The sequence below is a fragment of the Hemicordylus capensis genome, chromosome 5 (genome assembly GCF_027244095.1).
Source record: "Hemicordylus capensis ecotype Gifberg chromosome 5, rHemCap1.1.pri, whole genome shotgun sequence".
NCBI classification, from domain to species: Eukaryota; Metazoa; Chordata; class Lepidosauria; order Squamata; family Cordylidae; genus Hemicordylus; species Hemicordylus capensis.
In genome coordinates, this window is record NC_069661.1 from 20,515,587 (window position 1) to 20,535,172 (window position 19,586).

Consider the following 19,586-nt stretch of genomic DNA (forward strand, 5'->3'; position numbering starts at 1 on the left):
CTGATTTTGTTGGAGACGGGTTCTTAAAACCAGACCATCAGTAGAACCACATTACAGTACAAACTTGGCTGTAGGGCAATGATGTACTTTCTGTTCTGAAGATAAAGTCTCTGTGGCATAAGACTTCCTACCACTCTGACGTAAACAGGCAAAAGCCAGCATTGAAGCTGGTGTCACAAGAAAGGAAGTTGACAGAAGCCTATTCATTTTGTGCGGGGTGTAGGGCTTTCTGTGTGTGCACAGTTCTCACAGATTCAGGGCCCACGACACAACTGCACAGCTTTTCAACACCAAGACTGAAATTCTGCTAGGCCCCCTGATAGAGCTCTGAATTTATGTGCTCTAAAACACAGTCCCAAGCCTTCTTCATATGCCGGCTGAGTGTCATGCTTGAAACAGCAATGGATGGAATTGTTTTTCCATGTGTCAGCAACCTGACAGCCTGATTTACAAGATTTGCTGGCGCAAGGTTGTCGTTCACTAGTCTTGCAATGGCAGGAGGGAGAAGAGAGGGCCTCTGATTCTAAGTTCCTGAATAGGCTTTGCATTCTTGCTCCTGTGGTGGGTCAGCTAACTGCTCTTGATGTGTGCTCTTGGTGACCCACATTTGCCATCTGAAGTGCCAAAGGCAATGCAGTCACAAAAGAATTGCCTCCAGCAGACCTGCTAGACAAGGTCAGTCAGCCAGAAAAGAAGATGCAGGAGATGGTCCCAACTGATCCTCAAAGGATTGACACAATAAAGCACTTAAAAGTCTGCATTACTCGCTTCAAAACCTACAAATGCTTTCCTTACAGGTGCCCTTCTAATCGGTTGAGAAATTCAAATTCTCAAGCCAGAGTTGAGGGAGGAAGCTCCTCCTGCACTTTGGCTCCTATTGGCTGCGTGGGCTGTCCTTCATGAATGGACCTCTGAACCGGTTGGGAGGTCTTTGACGGACCTGCGAACCGGTTCAAAGGTCTGCCAGTTTGGCTGGTTCAATGGTGGGGGGTGCCTTTAAGGAGCAGGGAGGGTGCTCTTCCTGCGCTCCCACTGCACTTAAACACACACACACTGGCGCTGTGTTTAAAAATGCTTCCACAGGGCAGCAGCATACCTCCTTGCCGTCCCAGTGCATGGCAGACTGGAAGTGCCCGGTGCGCATGCCCACATGCATGCACACACGCACACTGGGCACTTCCAGTCTGATGCACACCGGAAAGAGGTACGCTGCTGCCCCGTGGGACCATTTTAAACACAGCGCCAGTTGGGGAAATGCAGTGTGTGTGGGGGGGTTAAGAACATCCTCCCTGCTAATTAAAGGTAACCCCCCTGCCGCCAGACTGGCTGTCATCAGTTCCGCACACATCCCTAGCCCACACAGCCACTTCGCCCGCCTCTCTGCAGTCTCGCTGACTGCAAGTCAATGAGACTGCAGTGGGTCTGAACGCAGACTGGAAAGCAGGGGAAGAGGCATGTGGAATTTTGTCTGAATCGGGCTTATAAGTGAATGGAATCAAGGTCACTCTTAAGGGGAGGAAATGTCTCAGAAATAGTAATAATAGTGGAAGACATGATGCAGGAACCTTGATGAAGCGAAACAGGTCTGGGTCTGATCAGTGACTGGATGGGAAACTGGGAACTCGGTATCCTGCTCCTTGTGTTCTGCTATGGAAGAAAGGGGGAGTATGTGTATAATAAAGTGGGCAAAGTGCTGAACGTGGGGACCCTGTCAAGGTTAGTCAGGGGAGCACAACTGGGTTGGAAATAACCTTGACTGGAATTAAGTGGGCTTCAAAAAAGAAAAAGAAAAAAAAGGCCAACAGCCATTTGAATAAGCACCGTACAACACACACTCCTCTGAAACAAACACCACAGCACACTGAGTAAAAGGGATCATGATCATAATTGTAAAATCCCTTTTAAAATTAGCTTCAAGAGAGCAGATCATTATTATTGCCGTTTTACGGGCCTCCAAACAGGTTCAAATGAGCGGCGGTTCGGCCAGTTCAAAGGCGGGGGGAATACCTTTAAGGTGGGAAAGGGTGCTCTTGCCCCTCTCGCTACGTTTCCCCTGCCTTAACTTCAAAAGGGTCTGGCGGGGCGACACTGTACCTCCCTGCCACCCCATTGCCTCATCAGACCGGAGGTGACAGGAAGTACCCCACGTGAATGTGCTCTTCGGGCACACGTGCGCATGTCACACTCACTCATGCCCAATGTGTGCATGTGTGTCGGGTACTTCCTGTCACTTCTGGTCCGATGAGGCAACAGGGCGGCAGGGAGGTATGCTGATTCCCTGCTTGACCCTTTTGAAGTGTAGTGCTGGCAGGGGAAATGCAGTGGGAAGGGTAAGAGCACCCTCCCCTCCCCTTAAAGGTATCCCCCCCCCCCGCTTTTGAGCCTCCCCCCGCCAGTTCCATGCACATCCCTAGTTATTTCTGCTTCTTTCTGGGAGCTCATTGGGAAAGAAGTGAAGGGGAGGCATCCCTCCCCCCCCGCCCCCGGGAAAGGAGAAATGAAGATCTCTCCCTTCTTTTTGTGCCAGACAAGCAGGGAGGGCCTTGAGGCCATCTTTTGCTCACACAAGCTCAGCTTCTGGCCAGCTATTACTCCTCCCTTCTCAGCCAAGTCACCTATTTCTTCAGCAAGGCAAATGCAGTCAGGTAAGCACAAGATAAGACAGAGTGACCATTCACATGGTTGGGCAGGCGGGGGGGCGGGGGAAGGATGGTTCAATGCGCCTCCCCTCCCCCAGACGAGTGCTTGACTGTTGCTGGAAGCGTGGACCATGCTCCCAGACAATCTGTGCTGGGTGGCTCCAGAAGCCAGGCCAACATGTCTCAACCTCCTGATATCCCACAATGCACCACACAACTCACACGATGCATTGGTGGGTTCCCCCAGAAGACAGGTGCTCTAGGTGCCCGTCTCTGTGTCTGCTGGGGCTGAATGTAGTCCCAGCGAACATGAGATGCTGGAGCCCGGGTTCAGGGCTTGCTCAATCCCTTAACCCTGGCTAAGAGCCAGGATGAAAAGTTGGGATAGGCGATGCTGTCTCTCCAGGATTGGGCCCAATCCCGGCAGTTCTCACGCACAGCCTAACCCAGACTGGGTTAGGGTGAGCATGAGAACAGCCTCAGAGTGAGTATCTGACTGGAAGAAGTAAGCGGGCTGGCTGGCTGGCTGGAAACAACAAGGAACAGCATGACTCTAGAGCAGGCCTGCTTAACTTTGGCCCCCCAGCTGTTTTTGGACTTCAGCTCCCATAATCTCCAGCCACAGTGGCCAAAAGCCAGGGATTGAGAGTTGTAGGCTAACATCTGCAGGAGGGCCCAAGTTGAGCAGCCCTGCTTTAGGGGGTCCTGGCAGGCTGCACAAAATGTCTTGGCAGGCTGCATGTGGTCCCCAAGCCTTATGTTGGGTACCCCAGAACAAAACCTGCGCTCCACCCCTGATACTGGAGGGCCTGATTTGCTCTCACTGGCAGAGATTCTGCAAGGGGAAGCAGATATGTGTAAGAGAGAATGTGCCCTCCCTGCTCTATGCACACACACACACACACACACACACACACACACACACACACACACAGTAACCTGCCATCCATTATGGGCATTTTGTTAGTGATAATAAAAATGAGGAGCTTTCAGAACAAATCAAGTGGGACTCTTTGAGACAACACAAGTAAAGAAGTTGCCAGTGTGGGCCAGTTCCATCTTTTCACAAAATCAATGGTAACAATTCAGCTGATGTCAAAAGAATGGAGAATTCAGGGAAGAGACAGAAGGTGCAGCTAGCTCTTAAAACGTCTTCTAAAGCACTCTCTCCTTAATAGCAACTCGCAATCTTTGCACACAGGACAGCAATAACAGATGGCTGCGTGAAGCCAAATGGGCTGGGCTTCAATCCTAATAAATTAAGCAGAACAAAATTAGTGTGCTGTTAATACCCTGTCTCTGTTGAGAGAGCCAAAGCAAGGCTGACTGTAAACTATCTCCCAGACATCCTTATGTCTAGGTTAGAAGGTACTCCTTTTCACAATGTTCAGTCACTGAAGACTGGGCAAACCAACCAGGGATTGTAGGCCCCAATGCCAAAGAGATGCTACATTTGCAAAAACACTGAAAACAAATAACAGCAATAACAAGCCTGAGAATGCAGATATGTTGTAGGAAACTAACCTGCTTTTAGCAACCTGAATTAATAAATAATGACTTCCTGCATTGCTAGACTCCCTCTGAGGTAAAAGTAAACACAACTGTTATTAAAAATAGTATTTCTTTTCTTCCTGTGTTACCAGAGAAAGATGGGACTATTTTGAAAATGTGTCTGGCCCACATTTCATGAAGATGTACAGCCTTATCCGCAACATATACTCAGAATTTATAAACCAATTGATGAGATGAGCTCACATTCAAACTGAAACAAATCCCACCCACCCCTGCAAAAAAGCTCCAGTCGACATTTTGCTGTGCAAATTTTGATATTGAATATTGATGAATATTCAGTATTTTTACATCAGTAATTGGTACCCTTCAACATATGGCATTTGGTTTCTGGTTTGATGTTTGGCTTTGATACTTGTTTTCAGTATTTAAAAGCTGAAGGGTGACAATAGTGTAAAATATTTGACAATATTTGATAGGTGATATGCAATTTTATTTAGTGTTTGGTCTTTCCTTTTGAGTTCTGTATTGAGTACTTCTTCTCTGTTCCTAAGCAACAGGGGAAAACTATCATCTTCATTAATCCTGTTGGGTCATCTTGGGCCAGCCACACACACTCACCCTAATCTGCCCCACAGGATGATGCAAAAATGGGATGAACCTCATAAAAACTGCCCTGAGCTTATTGGAGAAAGGATAGAATATAAATAGGAGAAATTAGTAATTCTCACCCTTCCTGTGAGTTTTCCATCTGCCTCTTGGAGACTAGTGGTATGCCCAAACCACGGTTCAAGCACTCTTTGAGCACCATTTGAGAGTGGGGAGTGGGAGCTTTAAGAAAGAGGAGAGCAAGACCTTACTTGCTCTCTGCTACCCTATGCAGCTTCCTGCTGGGGCAATTCTTGGCCCAAGTACCCCCGCACGGCACCAGAATGCAGATGCCATCTGTGCATATGCGGGCACCATTTACATGGTCAGCAACATGCTGACCATGTAAATGATGCTCACACATATGTTGACACCATGTGCATGTTGGACCGCATGGGGGTACTTGGGCCGAGCGCTGCCCCAGCAGGAAACTGCATGGGGTGTTGGAGAGCAGGTAAGTACCTGCTCTCCTGTTTCTTAAAAAAGAAAGAACGCACACCCCTATTTGGAGACCAGGTTTATCAGTGGCTCTTGGTTATATGCAGCCTCTTAGTGCAGAGCCAGTATGCTTCTGACTATTATTTGCTTGGAAGCCAAAACAGGAGAGGTTTATTTGCCTACATGTCCCATTTCTGGACTTCCCGAAGGCATCTGGTTGGCCATTGTGACTGATGTTTGGTCTCTCCTACAGGGTCCTTCTTATGTTGTGAAAACAGAATCCTAGATTATAGAGGGACCTTGACTGACCCAGAAAGGCAATTTTTAGGTTGTTTTCCCTCAGGGTCTTAATGTCCCAAGTATACTGTCTCTGAATATAGAAGTTCCATTTTCAGCTTTCATGTTTAATGGTGCCATCACCCATGAATCTGTCTAATCCATTTTTAAAGCTGACTCTACTTGCAATCCTCACAATATCTTCTGACAATGAACTCCCATTTCTTAATTAAAGGTTTTGTGGAAGGGGATTGCCCTGAATTTGCCCTGCTGATCAGTCCGAATCAGTGAAGATTCTACCATTTCGCAAGAGACTGAGAGAGAGATTTCTCTCTATCCACTTTTCATACCATTAAAATTTGTATAAATCTTTATCTGATGTCCCCAGCAATGTCCCCTGAACCAGTGATTCCCAGATGTTGTTGACTGCAACTACTATTATTCCCAGCCAAAGGCCATTGTAGCTGGGGATAGTAGGAGCTATAGTCAACATCTGGGAATCCCTGTGACAGGGAACACTGGTTCTCAGTCATATTTTCCCCCAATACAAAAAGTCCCGAGACAATTTAAACCTTCCTCCATGAGGATGATACTCCACCTCACTGATGTTTAATTACCCGTTCTTTGTACCTTTATTTATTCATTCATCTATCCATTCATTTATTTATTCAATTTCTACACCGCTCTTCCAAAAATGGCTCAAGGCGGTTTACACAGAGAAATAATAAATAACTAAGATGGATCCCTGTCCCCAAAGGGCTCACAATCTAAAAAGAAACACAAGATAGACACCAGCAACAGTCACTGGAGGTACTATGCTAGGGGTGGATAGGGCCAGTTACTCTCCCCCTGCTAAATAAAAGGCAATCACCATGTTAAAAGGTGCCTCTTTGCCAAGTTAGCAGGGGTTAGCAGGCTTTCATTACTCTACAGAATTTTATTTTATTTTTTAGATGGCCCAACCATAAGAACAGCTCTGCTAGATCAGGTGCAAGGCCGATCTAGCCCAGCATCTTGTTTCACACAGTGGCCCACCAGATGCCTCTGGGGAGCCCACAGGCAAGAGTTGAGGGCGTGCCCTCTCTCTTGATGTTGCTCCACTGCATCTGGTATTTAGAGACATTTCTTATTTATTTAACATATTTCTATTCTGTACTGCCCAAAACTTGTGTCTCTGGGCGGTTTATAATTAAAACCATTTAAACATTAAAATCAGTTAGACAATTAAAATAATGTAAACATTACAGTCATTAACGTTAAAATCATTAAAAACCCAACATTAAAAGTATTAAAGCTATAAATCCAATTAAAACCCTGTGTGAATAAATACGTCTTCAGTGCCTTTTTAAAAGTTGCCCGAGATGGGGAGGCTCTTATCTCAACAGGGAGCACATTCCAAAGCCCAGGGGCAGCAACGGAGAGGGCCCATCGCCAAATAGCCAGCAGATGAGCTCGTGACAACTGCAGATGAACCTCTCCAGACAATCTTAACGGGTGATAGGGCTCCTGGTGAAGAAGACGTTCTTTTAAATACCCAGGGCCTAGGCTGCTTAGGGCTTTTTAGGTAATAACCAGCACCTTGTATTTTGCCCAGAAACATATTGGCAGCCAGTGTAGCTCTTTCAACACAGGAGTAATGTAGTCTCTCCTGGATGACCCAGAGACCAACCTGGCCACCGCATTCTGTACCAACTGCAGCTTCTGGACTACATACAAAGGCAGTCCCACACAGAGCACATAGCTGTAGCCCAGGCTGGAGGTTACCAGCATATGTATCACTGTTCTGAGGTCGTTCAGTCAAGAAACAGGCGCAGCTGGAGTATCAACCAAAGTTGAGAGAAACTACCTCTGGCCACCACATCAACCTGGGACACCAGGGAGAGGTTCGGATCTAGAAGCACCCCCAGACTGCATACCTGTTCCTTCCGGGTGAGCGTGACCACATCCAGAATCGGCAGATCATAATTATCTCCCGAGTTCCGAACCCACATAATAAGTACCTCTGTCTTATCTGGATTCAGTCTCAGTTTGTTATCTCTTATCCAGCCCATCACCACCTCCAGGCAGGCATTTAGGGAGGTTATACCTTCTCCTAATGATGTTGACATGGAGAAATAGAATAGGGTGTCATCAGCATATTGAGAACACCTTGCACCAAATCTCCTGATGATCTCTCCCAGTGGTTTCATGTAGATGTTAAACAACATCGGAGACAATATGGAGTCCTGAGGGACACCATATGAAAGTTCCAGTTCTGAAGAACAGTTTCCAAGAGACACCATCTGGAATCTGTCCATGAGGTAGAAGCAGAACCACTGCAAAGCAGTGCCTCCCACCCCCAATCCCCTCAGTCGTTCCAGAAGGATATGGTCATTAGTATCGAAGCCTGCCGAGAAATCCAAAAGGACCAACAGAGTCACACACCATCTGTCAATTCCTAGTTGGAGATCATCCACCAGGCCAACCAATCTTGCCTCTGAGGCTGGAGGTGCCCTATATCCACCAGACTAGTAGCCATTGATAGATCTGTCCTCCATGAAGTTGTCTAAGCCCCTTTTAAAGCCATCCAAGCTAATGGTCATCACCACATCCCATGGCAGATAATTGCATAGATTAATTATGCACTGTGTGAAAAAGTGCTTCCTTTTGTTGGTCCTAAATTTCCTGGCCTTCAGTTTCATGGGATGACCCCTGGTTCTAGTGTTGTGAAAGAAAAAGAAAAATTTCTCTCTATCCACTCTATCTACTCCAAGCATAATTTTATATACCTCTATCATGTCTCCTCATAGTTGCCTCCTTTCCAAACCGAAAAGCTCCAGATGCTGTAGCCTTACCTCACAAAGAAGGTGCTCCATGCCCCTGATAATCTTCTGCACCTTCTCCAGTTCTACCAATGTCCTCCTTAAGATATAGTGACCAGAACTGTGCACAGTACTCCAAATGTGGTCACAGTATTGATTTTTATAAGGGCATTATAATATTAGCATTTTTATTTTCAATCCCCTTCCTAATGATCCCTAACATGGAGTTTGCCTTTTTCACTGCTGCTGCGCATGAGTTGACACTTTCATTGAGCTATCCACCATGACCCCCAGATCTCTCTCCTGGTCAGTCGCTGACAGCTCAGACCCCATCAGTGTATATTTGGAGTTGGGGTTTTTTTGCCCCAATATGCATCACTTTACATGTGCTTACAGAACTGCACACAGGGGCCATAATCCAACAGAGAATTTAGAGTGCTTAATTAAGCCTATTTGTTTCAGTATAAGGGATCATTCACACAGCTAGCCTTTTCTGGGTAGAAGAGGGTTAACCTGGGTCAGAGGCTTGTCTGGAGCCTTGGAACCCTCTCCTCCCCAGAGTGTCTCAAGCTGAGCTACCCAGCTTTTCTACCTTGCCCTTAACCAAGGTAGGACAGAAATGTCCGCTCTCCTACCTTTGCTTTCAGTCATGTGGGTGCCCACAGGGGCTTTTGCAGCTCCTGGGGCTGGTGACCATAAAGTGCTGTGGCTTGTGAGGCCAGGGGGAGGAGTCCTCATGCATTGCCATGAGCTGCCATTCTGCTTCCTAAGCAATGCACTCTGGCATAATGGAGGACTTCCTCTTCCTGATCGCAGCTCTGCTGATCGCTGCTGCACTGGTCATCTGGGTGGGTGATCGGCATAGGCAAAAGGAGCCTCCGATCATCTTGGCAAAGGTAGGTAGGTTCCTGTCTCCTCCCACCCCCACTCCATTTGGTTGTGTGAATGCTCCCTGAGTGTTCCTAAGTCTGTATTGGACTGAGGACAGGATTTCAGAGGTTGTGCATCATAGACATGTCATTTGGATATTTTATTCCTTTTCCTAATTATTCTTAACATTGAGTTTCTCTTTTTCTCTGCCACAACTCACTGACGCGGGTTTATTGCTAATAGGATGAGGGTAAATAAACACGCGGGTTTATTGCTAATAGGATGAGGGTAACGAAGGGTGCAATCCTGTGTGTAGGTACATGGGATTCAGTCCCACTGAACACACTGGGAACTACTTCCAGGTAAGCCTGCCCAGGACTGAGCTGCAAGCACATTTAAATAGGTACTCCAGCTTTGTTGGAATTGGGGTAGGCTACTGTTCGTTTAATGTTTGTCTCCATGTTCTAGTGTGTTATAACTCCATAGCATTCTGTTCCTGAATCTTAGCTCTGTATCTTGTGCACAAACTGGAATGGAATCTGGATCTCGTTCCCAATGATCTGATGGCTTTGTGGGACTAACAGGTGTTAAAACTAATAAAAACTTTGTGACTCAGTTGAGCGACATCAAAAACCAGCAACTACTCATCCAAAGTGTTGAGTGATGAGTTATCGCTAGGATAATGTGAGCAAATAAAGGAGACAAAGGAAAAGTGATATAGCTTATTTGGCTACATTCTTTTGCTGAGAGTGAAATGGATCTCTTAAAAGATTGCTGGCAGGCTTATTATCCTCACAATACTCTTTTAAGTCAGGCTGGCCCAAGGATTGCTGGTGCCCCAGATGAAGCCTGGCTTTGGAGCCCCCTGCCCCTTCACCTGTGGAGGTGGGTAGGCATTCCATCCCTGTTGCCTGCCCTCTCACTTGCTGTCCTGGCCACTCTGCTGCCTCCGTTTGCCTCTCTTGCCACTGCCAGCTGTTTCTAGGCAGCCAGCCTGCCACAGCATGTTATAATGATGTGGCTGTGCAACATGGCAATGTGATTGTAGCACAGTGTGGCAGTCTGGCTGCCCAGAAGAAGCCGGCAGCGGCAGGAGGCAGTGAAGAGAGCAAGTGAGTGGGTCGGTGACAGGGATGGGGAGCATCCTACCCATTTGGATGACAGGAGGTGTGTCCACCTGTGGGGGAAAGGATGCCAGCGCCCACATTGGCTCACCAAGTGTGACACGTGGCCCAGGCTTTCAGTGCCCCTTCCCACTTGGCGCCCTCGGCAACTGCCTCATTGCAACCGTGCTCTGCCCGAGAGGCTCAGAGAAAGGCTGCTCTCCAAACCATGACTGTCTCGCCGGCAGGTCTATGAAATGAGGGGCTGCACGGATCCCCCCTTCTCTCACTGGAGAGAGAAGCTGCACCCCACCCCACTGCCTTTCTTGCCCTAACTGGCTGCATGGATTCCCGCTTCTCTCACAAAAGAGAAGCTACGCTGCCCCACTGCGAGCAGCATAGGTGAGACAAGAGTCTGCATGGGGTTCCTCCTGAGCTGCTCAGTGCCTTGCAAGAGGCTGGGCGGGTGCTGGGCAGTGAAGGCAAGGGGAGGTAGATGAGGAGGAAGGGGGCAGCAGAAGGCAGTGGGGGGTGGCAGTGGCAGCAATGTGAACAGCCCAGATTTCCTCCGATTTGTGCTCCTGTTCACTTGAAAGCACATAAAGGCGCTGCATATGCTCTCATCCAAACTCGCATTAACTTTAGCATTTTTCCTCCCGCAGTAAAGCTTGCCATCTGGGAAAGCTCCTGTGGAGGGCGTCATGATGCTTTATCCAGCTTGAACCAGGTTTAAATTTGCAGTGAAGATAAAGAAAGAGACTCTTAGCTAAACTTAACTGTCCCTGTATACTTCCCTAGGTAGCTGCTGGTTCGCCTACTCTTTGCTTTAGGCTCAGATTCACTTTTTCTTGAACATCTCCACTGAATGCATTGGGGTTATTAAAGAATATTTTTCAAATGAAGAAGATCACATTTTAGTCTCTCTTGGTGCTTGCTGATAGTTAAATAGCTGCCTGGTCACATGGCATTCAGCCCAAGGGCAACTCAGGCAAGTGCTTGCTTTAACAAAAAACAAATCCATGCTATTTTTAGTTCCTACACAATAAACCACTTGATTTTGGAACCTGGGGGAGAGGGAGGGAAGGGAGAGGGACTTCTTGAATTGAAAAGCACAGAGGGTCTTTCCTAAGAGATCAGTAAACTAAGAACAAAACACACACAAACCCAAATTAAATAACCTTGAATGCAGAGAAGTCATGCCAGGTTTTTTCCTAATGACTGTACTTTTCTAAAGAACTTTTAGGCCCCAATCCTAAGCACACTTTCTTGGAAGTAAGGCACATTGCACTCGGGGGAACTTACTTTTGAATAAACCAGGCTGAGAAGTGGCCTAGAAGAACCTTACTGTTTTTAGTTCCTACACAATAGGCAGACAGATATGTGTTGCTTTTTGCTCTTTCCCCTCAAATCATACTTTGACTCAGGGACCCAATCCACCAGACTGCTATCCCATGCAACCCACACTGAGATTAATTGGCCCTGTATCCTGTGTCTGAGAAAACAGTATAAATAAGGTGAACATGCAGCCCCTGCTACTATCTGATTAAGACTTTGAGGATTCCATTCCTCAAATTCCTTTCACAACCCTCAGCTATTAAATCTCCTTTTAATCTTCCGCCCAACATCCTTCTCTTGGATCCTTTTGTAGGAACAGAGTCAAAACACCAAATGAGTCTAGAATCATATTTTTAAAAAGGTTTTCAGAAAATTGTTAGACTTTGGAGTGCTTTGGCTGGGGCGGGAGACATTTTTTCGTGTAATTGCCTGTTAAAGGAGCATCTTTCTTTCTTCCTTCCTTCCTTCCTTCCTTCCATTAGTTAAACACTAATTAGTTACACACTTTCTGCACACGCATCTATACCCCAGTCAAAACTTGAGCGGATCTGGCCAGGACACACTGAGGATGCGCTGACACTCTTTGGAGCCTAAAGATACTTCTTCCTTGTTTTGATGATGATTGGAGAGCAGGTTCCTCTGTCTGCAGCTTGGCTCACAGTCAGTACCCCTTTTGGAGTCTCTGATTCATTGCTCTCCTGACCTCCTGTTTGTCTCAAGCGTCGGTTTATATAGCTCAGCAAAGCAGAACCTTTTCCTGGCGTTTGGGGTGTCCCTTCCCTCTCTGGGCTCCAGCTGTTCACCTTGCACTGCCCTTGTGTATGGACTTTGCCTACCTGAGTTCAGCCGCTCTGTGTGTGTGTGTGTGTGTCTGTGCAGCAGCCGTGCTAGAGGGAGAGAAGTTGTTGCCATTCCTGCCTGATGGAGTCATGGGAGAAATTGCAGCGAGCACACAGATAGTGGGAGTACAGAAGCAAAGCTGGCTGGGCTGGGAAACAGCACACAGCAGCAGCAGCAGCAGCAGCAGCTCTGGCTGGCAAAGCTGGAAGTGTCTACATCTGTAGCTGGCTCTTCCCCTGGTTTGCGTGTTTGAGGAAGGTGAGAGTTCAGACTTGCTCTAGATTTCTTGCATGTTTTCAGCTGTTGGGAGGGGAGAGGGCTTGCTGTCTCAGTTCTATCCCCACCTACTCCTAATACTGTCAGAGTCTAGAATGCCTCCTGTGTTAATTTCTTGGGGAAATCTTGGCATGCCCTAATCCTTCCGAATACGCCAGATCTGATGTGAAGAGTTTGGAGAGTAGAGCTGGGTGGCAATGGATTCTGTTTCTGGTGTTGTTTGGTGACAGCATTTTTGAGTAAAGGTGTCTCAAAATAATGAATTTATAATTTAAATTAATGCATTATAATTTTACCCCTACACATTCCTAGCACATTTTACCCCTACACATTCCTAGCTGATGCACTGGTAACCTATAAGTTTTTCTAAGTTTTACATTTTGGGATTGATTTGTCTTTGGATGCCTACAGTGTTTATTATTAACTCATTGCTTCAAGTTCAAAGATCTGAACTTCAAAAAGAAATTTGCAGGACTCCCTTCTTCTTGTGTTCAGGGTTAGTTAATATACTTAATTACTCATTGTAACACCAAGTCCTGCAAAATTAGCACTGACTCAGGATTGAAGTGGACATTTAGTAGCCCCAATAATATCCTATTGTTTGAGATTATATACTTGTGTAAGTATTTCCATTGTAACATATTTACTTACTATGGTTTTATATATGCTGACATGAAATCGAGCAGATAAAACCCCATTTATATATGTATTACATTTATTGCAATTCACAAGTTTAGCATAGCATATTCAAGATCTCCTTTTAGAAATTATGGTGCAATCACCTAACTAATAGCACTTGAGAGTGGTATGAAATATGATTCTAGCAAAGACAGTGGGCCTGGAATCCATACATGCACACACATCCCTCCTGAATTCTACCAGCAGAAAACCTAAACTTTGGAACTTGAATAAATTGTGCAAATTCATAAACTTGCAATGCATTTACATGATATATTTTATCTTATTTTCACTAGTTTGGATCTTTTCCCAGTATTGGGATTTTCCTCCAGCTCATGACATAAATGAGGTAGGGTGACAGGCCCAACAGGTGTAAAATGCACTGTGACAGAAGACTGGGGCCTATGTGAGTGTGATGGGCAAGTTTGCCAGTAAAGAGGACTCCTCTGCTGATTACCATAATCCACATCCAAATAGCATCAACTTCGCATGCATCTTCAGAGATCATTTCACAACCATAAGGACTACTAACTGGCTTTTATATTTGTAATTAGCAATATGTCTATCATATTGATGGATAGGGTATTGTGGTGGGAGGGCTTGCATGTTTTAAAACCCCTTGGGATGGTCTTACATAATCGTTCTGTGTTTTGTACACAGGGATACATGCATTCCTCTGTAATAGCTGTTCTTAAGGTTTTTTGCTCAGAGGGGTCAAAAGCAGCTATTAAAGAAGTGTGTGTGTGTGTGTGTGTGTGTGTGTGTGTGTGTGTGTGTGTGTGTGTAGAGATTACTGAGTTGTATCACAGATTTGCTGCATCTGCACTGCACAAGAGATTATTTCTCACAGCCTTCCAAGCATCCTTGTGTGATTAAAGAATAGTTAATTCTTCTGGCATTTAACTGTACCTCAGGTGGTATCAGGCATTGAGGGTAAGTGTGGTCCATAGGAATTTAGGAAACTGCCATATACTGAGTCAGACCATTGGTCTATCTAGCTCAGTATTGTCTTCACAGACTGGCAGCGGCTTCTCCAAGGTTGCAGGCAGGAATCTCTCTCAGCCCACTTTGTATATAATTGTCCTTTGGCAATGTACTGTATGCTTTGGTAGTTTGTTGGTTCAATAAAAAAATCTTGTCCTATTTTTTTTTTAAATAAATCTTGTCCTATCTTGGAGAAGCCAGGAAGAGAACTTGGAACCTTCTGCTCTTCCAAGAGCGGCTTCATCCCCTGTGGGGAATATCTTGCAGTGCTCAAACATTAAGTTTCCCATTCATATGCAACCAGGGCAGACCCTGCTTAGCTATGGAGACAAGTCATGCTTGCTACCACAAGATCAGCTCTCCTCTCCAGGAGAGGAGAGCCTTTCAAGACTGGGTCCGCATGTGTGTGTGTGTGTGTGACAAGGAAGTAGGTTGATGAGCAGTCTATGAGAGCCAGCAGATCTTTGAAAAGCATGCTAAGACAATGAGATACCACCAAACAAAAGGAATGGTTGACCACAGGTCAGCTATCAGAAGTTCCAGGCAGGGAAGGGGAAAAAATAAGTATTTCATTTTTCCAAGGTGGCAGCACCACAGTTTTAGGTGTGCATGCTGTTGAAATCCTGGGGGCCAAGATCTTTCTAGCTCAGATGGCAAATATTATTTCTTGTTTACACAGTCAGACAGGTGTTATTGACTGGTTTGTTTTATCCAGACATCGAGTCCTTCCCAAGGACCTGGGATGCCAGAATTTTATTGTCAATTGTTATAGATATCGTCGCAGAATATAGGCTGTTCCCAGTAAAGCTGCTTTTTGTAATTGGCTGATGGTGATTTCTGTGGCCCCTATGGTGTTGAGGTGCTCTTCAAGGTCTTTTGGAACTGCACCCAGGGTGCCAATTACCACTGGGATTATTTTGGTCTTTTTCTGCCACAGCCTTTCAATTTCAATTTGTAGATCTTTGTATTTGGTGATTTTTTCTATTTCTTTTTCTTCTATTCTGCTATCCCCTGGTATTGCTGTGTCGATTATTTTGACTTGTTTTTCTTTCTTCTCAACTACAGTTATATCTGGTGTATTGTGTGGCAGATGTTTGTCTGTTTGTAGTCGGAAGTCCCATAATATTTTTACATCTTCATTTTCTTCAACTTTTTCAATTTGATGGTCCCACCAATTCTTGGCTACAGGTGTAGCTTGTATTTTTTGCAGATGTTCCAGTGTATCATCCCTGCTAACTTGTCATGCCTTTGTTTGTAGTCAGTCTGTGCGATCTTTTTACAACAGCTGATTAGGTGGTCCACAGTTTCATCTGCTTCTTTACAAAGGCGGCACTTGCTGTTTGTGGTGGATTTTTCGACTTTTGCTCTTATTGGATTTGTTCTTAGTGCCTGTTCTTGCGCAACCAGTATTAAACCCTCTGTTTCTTTCTTCAAGTTGCCATTCTTAAGCCATTGCCAGGTCTTGGTGATGTCTGATTTTCCACCGCTCTTCCTCCAAGGAGCCCAGAGCGGTGTACTACATACTTAGGTTTCTCCTCACAACAACCCTGTGAAGTAGGTTAGGCTGAGAGAGAAGTGCCTGGCCCAGAGTCACCCAGCTAGTATCATGGCTGAATGGGGATTTGAACTCGGGTCTCCCCAGTCCTAGTCCAGCACTCTAACCACTACACCACACTGGCTTTGGCCCATAAGGGTGGTGGTACATAAACCGCAGCTCTTTGCTTGGTCTCTTGACCCAAGCAGTGGGACGCCTTGTATTGCAATTGAAAACTTGCCGTCCATCCAAAGAGGGAGCGGATTCTTCCGCATGAACTACAGCACAGAACTGCAGTGCTGACATACACACAAGGAGCTTTCTTCCTGAGCTTCTGACTTTGGGTCTGCTTGCCCTACGTGCTCTGCAATCCTTTGCCTGACCTACCATTCCAAGCATTGATCCTGCCAAGTCTCTTGTATGCCTCCAATCCTGAAGAACATCTGGACTGCCTGCCATTATGTCTGCCCATCACTTCATCAATGAAAGAAAGTTACAGAATGGAGAGACTTAGGGATATGCGAGGCTTCACTGCAGTTTGCCGTTAAAACTATATATTCACTTTGGCAAATAATGTAAGTGCCTGAAAGAGAATACCACACTATATACTACAATACTCAAACATCACTAAACCACTTCGGGAAAATAAAACCCCAGTAACAAGCTGAGAAGGTTAATTAGAATTGCCACGGCCTGAATGTCCCATCCCATTATGCATTGCCTAGTTACTGTAAATGTTTTCTGCTTATTTATGTGCATGATGCTTAGTCCTTACTTTGAGATTTATTAACCTCAAAGGGCACGTTTGTCCACTTTCCTCTAATAAAAGCCATTGCAGTTCGACTCCTTGTATCTTTGCCTGGAAAGCAAAAAAGGCTATTCTGTCATTTGTCACAGTTCTGCTTTGCTTTTGTGTTGTCTTGTGATGCTGGATGAATTTAGAGCATCCACAGAGGGTGACTTTGGCTTGTGAGCTCTTAACTTTGTTTGGAAAGTCAGCTCAACCTTTTGAATACAAAATAAAGGAGCCGCCCTGAGCAGGCGTCCAGCTATGGAGTTTTCATCTAAGGCTTTGGTCACGGACTGGTCTGCACAGAACCAGGGGAAAAGAAAACTTTGCAGTGCGGTGCTCAGTGGTATAAAAGTTTTAGGGACATAGGAAGCCACCTTATACTGAGTAAGAGCATTGGTCCATCTAGCTTAGGATTGTCTACACAGGCTGGCAGCGGCTGCCCCAAGATTTCAGGCAGGAACCTCTCTCAGCCTATCTTGGAGATGCCAGGGAGGGAACTTGGAACCTGCTCTTCCCAGAGCTCCCCCATCCCCTAAGGGGATTAATAAGGGACAGAAGTCTTACAGTGCTCAAACATGTGGTCTCCCATTCAAATATAACCAGGGTGGACCCTGCTTAGCAAAGGGGATAATTCATGCTTGCTACCACCTAATGGCACAGTGGGGAAATGAATTGACTAGCAAGCCAGAGGTTGCTGGTTGGAATCCCTGCTGGTATGTTTCCCAGACTATGGGAATACCAGACTATGGGAAACACCTATATTGGGCAGCAGCGATATAGGAAGATGCTGAAAGGCATCATCTCACACTGCGTGGGAGATGGCAATGGTAAACCCCTCCTGAATTCTACCAAAGACAACCTCAGGGCTCTGTGGTCGCCAAGAGTCAACACCGACTCAGCGGCACATTTGACTTTACCACAAGACCAGCTCTCCTCCTATTTTAAGAGGGGTTGTTTTGTCATATTTGCAGATGGGCAGTTTTTTGTGCTGCTACTTCAAACTGTGAAGCTGCAGGAGCAGTGCACTGCAAACATTGTTCTCCTTGAGCAGGAATGATCACAGGGAGAAACCCAAACTCTCAGTCATTCTTAGGTGCAGCTCACCTACTCAGCTCACTTTGCTCACCTACCTTATTCAGCCATGACATCCTTTGGTTGTGTGGACCAAAGCAAGTTGGGCAGAAACCTCAGAGTCAGATCTGTTACTGATGCAATTCATTTGGAATTTGCGCAGGACAAACATTGGCCTTGCATTAAACAATGTTTTGACAGAATGAACATTAACCTTTTTACTCCAGTGGAAGTCCTGAGAGCCATCAGAATACGCAAAAGCAACATGGATAGGGAAACAATGGGGCTGAATAAAAATATGTAATCAGGAGAGAGAGAGAAAGATGTGGCTATGGAGAAGAGCTTCCGCTGCTTGCGAGAATAACATACATTCCAAAAGCCTTTATTTTTTTACCAGGAAAAGTCTCTGGGCAGGATTGAGACTAAATTAATCATATCTAAGTCCCATTGAAAATGATGAGACTTCGGTTAGTCATGAGCAACTTGTCTCATTTTTCACAGTGTTGCTTAGTTATGACTAATTTATTCTGAATCCTGCCCATCATTTTCTGTGTCCCTGGACAAACACTGTGTTTATTTTGTTCCTAGTTTTCTTTTGGGTAATGCCATTAAAATGTTGTTAGTGTGAATTACTAGCATTGTCATTCTTTGGGTTTGATCTCTCTCTAGAGGGTCTGTGAAACCTAAATCTCAGAGCTGGGAAAGGATGCATCTGTGCATTCACATCTATCTAAATGCATGCACATGGACACTTAGGCACACTCCAGTATTCAGCCTGCCATTTCATACACTGCAGTTGCTGAGATACGTTGGGAATATATTACAACGCAGTTTGTTTTTCTGGTGTCTCCTTAACCAAAAGAACAAATGTGGTCTTGATTTTTCAGTCAGTGAAAGGGCAGACTAGTGTAGAATCAATGAATACAGCAAGCAGAGGAGAGCCCTCAGCAATGTGTGTGAGTTGGGGAGCTGAAGGAATGAGCCTTGATCATGAATATAGGAATATTCCAAGCATGGCCCCATTTTGATATGTGACATTTTAGAGAGTATGAAATAGGTTTTTAAAAAGGGAAATAGGCCTTTGAATTATTTTGACACAATTGACAAAAGAGGCTTGTTAGGCTGGTCTTTTGACAAGCAAAGTCCCAGTAGCAATGCCATATTGGCAGTGCAGGGCATTCCAGAGTTCTCTTCCATTGTTAGTGAGCACCAGTCAAGAGTCCTAAACCCTCTTCAGGAGTTTGTGAGCATCGCCGCACTCATAGTTACAGCTCCAATGCCTGTGCTTCCCCTTTTGGACAAATGGAGCTGTAACCGTGAGTGGCTGACCGGAGAGGCTCTAAGGTGGGACTTCCTCCTCACTTTGGGAGATGTAGTCATGAGCTCATGAACACATGAAGGGGGCTTAGGACTCTCTCTTACTGGGAACCTTACATCTTTTTAGTGGCTACATGTATGTTCACCCTACAGACAGACAGACAGATGCGTGCATGTGTATACTGAAGAGAGCTGCCTTGCCTTAGCCAACACAAAAGTAGGGAGACAACTCTGTACTTTGAGGCACAGTCTGAGGGTGGGTCTGACATATATTACTCTAGTTACAATCTGGAAGCTAGGAAACAAAACGAATGCTGGTGCTCTGTGGTGGGAAACATGCTTTGCCTGCAGAAGGTCCCAAGTGCAGTCCTGGTGCTCTCTGATGAAAGAAGTCTTCAATCGGAAGGTTGAGAAAGACCTTGCAGAGTTAAGACCTTGGAAAGCTACTACCAGTCAAAGTAGACTACTGAGCTA

General features: G+C 45.6%; 1 protein-coding gene across 10 annotated transcripts in view; it reads left to right on the top strand.

Annotated features, from left to right (window-relative positions):
* Positions 1-19,586, top strand: part of ARHGAP24 (Rho GTPase activating protein 24) — a 552,712-nt gene that overhangs the window by 361,365 nt on the left and 171,761 nt on the right. Inside the window, exon 1 of one of the 10 annotated variants that reach the window (XM_053255954.1) lies at positions 12,270-12,717. The exons of the other annotated variants lie outside the window; for them this stretch is intronic. The gene's annotated coding sequence lies outside the window, so the exon portion shown is untranslated. Of the gene's footprint in view, positions 1-12,269; positions 12,718-19,586 lie in introns of those variants that run through there. 10 annotated transcript variants of the gene reach the window in all.